Genomic DNA, 6,000 nt, shown 5'->3' with positions numbered 1-6,000 from the left:
AAGAGTTATACTTTAACTAATTGAAAACGCGTTATTTCATAAGTTGATAATAAGTTAAAAAAGCTTCATCCAATTTCCCACCACATCGATGTCTCTCAGGTCCGGCGGCCGGCCTGGATTTGAATTTGGCGGGCTCCGCCGGGCGCAGACGTGTTTGCCGAAAGGCGGCCGCTGATTGGCTGTTAAGACTATGATAATAGGGACGGCATCTCCGAGGCGGAGGCAGTGGCCGTTTAGTCTGCAAGTGCTTCTCGTAGTTATCAGTTTCGAGCCGAAACCACCCCCGGTGGATAGAAACGCGCGCAAGCCGCCCCCGGCGAAGCAGAGCGAGACGAGGAGAACACGGAAAGAAACTAGCCGGGCCGGTTCAACGGCTCCGAGGCCCTTCGAACTTAGATTCTCAACCCGTTTATGAGGATTAATTTCAACTATATTATAAAGGTGAGTTTTTCTGTTTCAATCGCGTGGGTTTTTATTGATTAAAACAAAGAAAGACTTTTGAAGTTTCGTTTCTTTCGTGGAAATTCAAAATCATCGGGCAAACCCTCTCCCAGAACGTCAACCTCAATTGAGGTTATCTTGCGTGCTTTATCACAAAGATACAAGGGTTGTCAAAACTTGACTTTTATAATTTCTCTACTAGCCAACAATAAAATAAGTTGAAAGAAACGACCTTAATTCTTCTGAAAATGAGAAAACCGCCGAAGAAAACGTGCCCGGCTTTTCGTAGTAAAATCTTTTATCGTAATGTAAACAAGATGTTGCCGACTGCATAATTCCCAGATAAAAATTGAAGTTTGTCCCTGGCTGGCTTCAAAACAGACAGATACGTGGTAAAAACGTTTATTTTAAAGAAATACTCGTGTCAGAGGTAAAATATTGACCTGATTCGGCTGCCGGGTTTAGGGGTGGGCAACAGCAAAAATCGATATTGCTCTCTTAAAATGATGAAATAGAAGGAATTTTAAGAGGTCGAGCTGATCGCTGTATTCTCCTTGATTCGATAATGAAAATACCATATGAGCAATATTAAAAAAAAAATCTAAATTGAAATCGACATACAAAACATTTTGATCGGTTCGAAAGCACGCAAGTTAGAGTTAGAGTTAGTTAAAACAGCGTAAAATATTCTCGTCTAAGGGAAATTCCCATTTTCAAAATAAATTTAAATTTAAATTAAGAAAACGAATTTTAAAGGTTTGAAGTGGCCAGGTTAATGCACCCAGTGTAAAGGTCTACATTATTTATACAGATAATTTTTTGAACCATACATTTTCCGAAATCCAATTACATTGCAGATTTCACAGTTACAAGTTGAATTGCTTAATGTTTTCACAACAAAAAATACAAAAAGTGATTTTGAAATCAATTTTAGAATTTTAAGAGGTTACAATTGGCCAGGTTAAAGTAAGCTTCCACGTTACGGAAAATTAACATTTTTAAACTCAAATCTGAATTAAATAAAAAAATGCCGCTCATTTTATAAGTAGGATCTGAATTTACGAAATAAATTTTAATAAGGTTTTCTATTTTATGGAGGAAAAAAGATGTTTTTTCTTTAAAGTAATTCCCTTAAATACTATTGAAATCAGTAAATCTCACAATTTTATGAGGCTTCAGTTGGCCAGGTTATAATGTAAGCATTGCAGTCTTCTAAGTTAAGGAAAGGAAAAATTTTCCCAAAATAAAATTTTACCATAAACTTGTATCTATCGTTATGTATCTGTTTTTATCACTAAATAAATTACTGTTGATAAACTACTTATTATAATACAAAATATAGTAAAAGCTTCAACTAAAATTACAAATTAAATGTTAAGAATTTTTATTAAATGGAAAGAACTTTTTCGTTTTGCTTTTTTAATTAATGTAATCAAATTTTAATGAGTGGCTGGGCTTGGCATATAATTTGGTTCAAATTTCTGACTTATTAAAAAAAAATATTTATAAACATTTATTAAAAAAATTACTAGTCAGGTTAATTTTGCATATAGCTTTCTTTTTAACCAAATTCATAATCTTTTTACTAAATTCGTAATTCTTTCACTCAAACAAACACACATTTTTCTCAAGCAATTTCATAATTATTTCAGTCAATTTCGTAATTTTTTCAACGCAATTCGTAATTTTCTCAAAGAAATTCCTAATAATTTCAACCAACTTCATAAACTTTTCATACTAATTCATAAATTTTTCACCAATATCCCAAATTCTATCCAATTTGTCATCTTTTTAAACAAATTCGTCATTCTTTCAGCGAATTTCGTAATTTTTTGAACGTCATAATTTTGTCACGCAAATTCATATTCATTTCAACTAACTTCGTAATCTTTTTACTAAATTCGTAATTCTTTCAATTAAAAACGAAATCTAAAAAAGATTTTGAACATAATTCATAATTTTCTCACGCAAATTCATAATCCTTTCAACCAAATTCATAATCTTTTCGTCAATTTCTTAATTATTTCAGTCAAATTTATAATCTTTTCAAACAAATTCATAATCTTTTCCCCAATTTCATAATTCACTTATTCAAGTACTTAGTTTTTAACTAAAATTTAGTTTGAAAAAATTAAGAGAAAAATATAGTGTGGGATACAAGGAATCTGTACATTGGCTTAATTTAAATTTAACAATATTCATTTTTTAATCGATGCATTAACCAAAATAAAAAAAAAAATTCAGCAATAGACGTTTACTTTTCTTAAACATTTTTTTCTCTTTAAATGAAGATATTTGACCAATTTAATTAAAGAAATAAAATGAAAACGAGTTACGTTGAAGTATGGCTAGAAATTCGAGATTTCTGGTAACCAAATATATAATTTTAAATTGGAGTAAGAAAATTTTGGGAAATCAATGTTTGAGTTAGCCCTGTTTTACATAATAAATCAACTTGGCCAATTATTAAAGTTTCATTATTTCGTCGTTTTAAAGCAATTAGAGATGGAGAATCCCTAAAAGGCTTACCTATTTAATCAAGAATTTGAAGCAAGATGATTCAATTGTGTTGATGCGATTGATATCAGCCGTAATAATATAATAGTTTATAAAATAATCAGGGATAAGGTGAATTTGAAAATAAAGACAAAATCTCTCCTTCTTCAAGTTTTCTGCGAATATATCCTTTTGAATGGACGAGATTGTCATAGCAATTGTATTGTGGAATGGGTTTGGTGGTAGATCTCGTCCACTCACTAAGCTAATCAAAAATTCATCATGGTTGAACCTATAATAATTGTTTATCCTATAAATATATGATTATATCAATTGTCAACAATTGTTAACCGTGTAAATTGTTAGAAATAGTTTTAGTTCTGATGAAGGAGATTCGCCTAAATTTTCAATATAATTAACATTATTTGACGAAAGCAAGTGCAAAAAAATTGCCACAAATACCCTACACATAAATCACAAATCTCATCATGACTGTAAAAGTATATTTTTATGCGAGGAAAAAATAGAAATAAAGAAATATTTAATATCCAATCAAAAGAAGAATACAATTTATAATAATTTCTTATAAAAATAATTTAAAATAATAGTTTTTTTACAACTATTGAAAGAAGAAAGAAGGATTCCAATTTGTTGAAAATGTTCCTCGTGACGGAGGTGGTTTCTTTCAAGCAGGAGGGTGGGAACTGGAAAAATAATACGGCTAAGTGATACAGCACGACAACTTGTCTAACTCCAGAATACACGTGTAATTTTCTGCTTGCTAATGGAAAAAATTGGAAAGCCTCATTTCAACTCTTAAAAAAATGCTTCGCTTAAATTACGTTCTTAAACCAAATTGTAATAATTCGATATGTGTTAGACCATGAGTAAAATATGGTTTCCCCTTAAACATCTTAGTACTTGTAATTTATAAAATATCTGATGGGCAAAACCTTAAAAAGTAGTGATAAATAAAGCCGGGGTAATGGGTGGATAAAAGAAAACTCACCACGTGGATAAAATATCACATCTGAGAAAAAAAAAATGAATCCCATATAGGAAAGCAAAAGTCTACATCTTGCTCAGTAAGCAGGAATTGAACCTGAACCTAGGTCTCTGGTCTTTTGTCAATTAAATATTTTGATGCAAATGGCTAATACTGACGCAGAAACTAGACTGTGGCAAGAAGCGGCAGAGCCATCGCATGTCCTATTTGGCTGAAGTTTAAGCCTAGGTTTTAAAGGCAAAATAAATGTACAAGTGTCACCTGAAAAGTACATAGATTCCTGAAAGTGTTCAGAGACTTTGGGTTGGACATAGAGGGTCTTTTCCATCAATAGATCTGTTAAAGTCGTGGTGGCGGAGTAGAGATCATCAAGACGCTTGCATATTAAAAAGAAATTCTTTTGATTGAACACTGCCGCCTGAAATAAAAATTGGTTATATTTGGTTTTAGTATTTCGTCACTTTGAAAAGGACACAACTGGAGATAATATTTCATCAATTAATGAAAGTAATAGTCTATCTTAAATGGTTTCATGCTTGGCAAATTATATTGGCAAATTTCTACAAATTCTAGTCTTCCCATCTTATGTTGTTGATTTTTTGTTTATGATGATTTTTCATCAAAATTCTAAACAGCTAAAATCATAACTAATCTTACTTGGTGTTTTGAGAAATTTGACATATACTTTAATTTTGAAATTATCGGTCGTCTTGCCATTGTTTGATGTGCAGACGGGTTAAAGCATTTCGATATTTTCACAACCACACTACAGAAGATGATTTCTCATCGAGAAAGTAATAACTTAGATGACATTAATTTTTGAAAATATATAGATAAATTTAGGAGATTGGTAGTTGGGTCGTATCAGAACATCGTAGTCTACTTGTCTTTCTTTTTTCATAGATTTCGCCTGTTGAACAAACCCCACTTTATATCATCAAGAAACTGAAGGACTAAGGTAACAACTTATGTTACATTATTCTTCAAAATATATAGGCAAATTTAGTAGATTTGTAGGAGGGACATTTCTGAACATTATGGTCTTCTTCTATCCTTTGGTTTAGTATATCCTCCTTTTATTGTTTATGTAATACATACAAGCTAACTTAATAAATTTGTAGTTTGGTTGTTTCTGATCATCCTAGTTTACCCGTCCTCGTTGATTTAGCCCGTCAGCAGCGACATGTCTGTTGCTTGTTCAGCCAATAGTATTGTTATGCAAGCACAAACCAATGAATAAGTATTAGCAGATATTTTTGTCACCCAGCACATCTAATCTCGCAACGTCAGTACAGTTTTTACACGAGAGAAATTTAAAATGGATCTGTGCAGCATATTTAATAAGCAGCCATTTGCCACAGATTAAAGTACACAATTTATGTGTTGGTTAACTGATCGATATGCACAGGCTTTGTGGTAGGTCAGATTGTGGGGTGAGGGCACTCGTGTTCTTCGTTAATTACTGATTATATTGATAGGTGGAATTTACTTTGTATTGGATAAATGACAGATCATTACTCGGTGTACTGTTCATCAAATCTAAAAAAAACTAATATAAAATATGGGAGATAATTAGCAGAACGGTAAAAATTGTATCAGTACAAAATGGTGATTGAATATTACAATCATTTTTTAAATTAACATTTTATGGGAAGAATTGATATTAGATATATTTAAAGGTTTCAATTTTATTAGAAGGAAAGGTGTTATTTAAATAATAGTTTTCAGTACTTATTCGGGCCCACGAACTTCGTTAATATTAGTTTTTCCTCAATTAACTTAATTGAAATGTTGTACTGTATATATATTAAATTAATTAATAAATCTTAAAAAAATTATAAAAAACTAAATTATTCAATTTTTTAATCAACTTGATAATAAATTATTATCTGGATTATTCATGGTAGGAACGTTAGCACCGGCTGCGAATTAGTTTTCCTCTATTGGAAAATTTTGAAAAAAATTAAAAAAATCCAGGTTTATTGGTGCGAACGTCACTCCGGCAATGGGTTGGGGATGAATGTAAGTTTGTGTGGGTGGGATGCTGTGTATTGATC

At 31.5% G+C, this 6,000-nt stretch overlaps 1 protein-coding gene across 3 annotated transcripts in view; it reads left to right on the top strand.

Annotated features, from left to right (window-relative positions):
- The first annotated feature begins 201 nt into the window (after positions 1 to 201).
- The window catches only part of LOC106665032 (stress-activated protein kinase JNK), a 383,087-nt gene continuing 377,288 nt past the window's right edge, over positions 202 to 6,000 (top strand). For 2 of the 3 annotated variants that reach the window (XM_014391180.2, XM_014391181.2), the window contains exon 1: positions 202 to 441. The gene's annotated coding sequence lies outside the window, so the exon portion shown is untranslated. The remainder of the gene's footprint in view (positions 442 to 6,000) is intronic. The other variant, XM_014391185.2, reaches the window with a different exon arrangement.

This window comes from Cimex lectularius, unplaced genomic scaffold, assembly GCF_000648675.2.
Source record: "Cimex lectularius strain Harlan isolate CLEC.00 unplaced genomic scaffold, Clec_2.1 scaffold172, whole genome shotgun sequence".
Taxonomy (NCBI): Eukaryota; Metazoa; Arthropoda; class Insecta; order Hemiptera; family Cimicidae; genus Cimex; species Cimex lectularius.
This window is presented reverse-complemented; position numbering and strand designations above follow the sequence as displayed.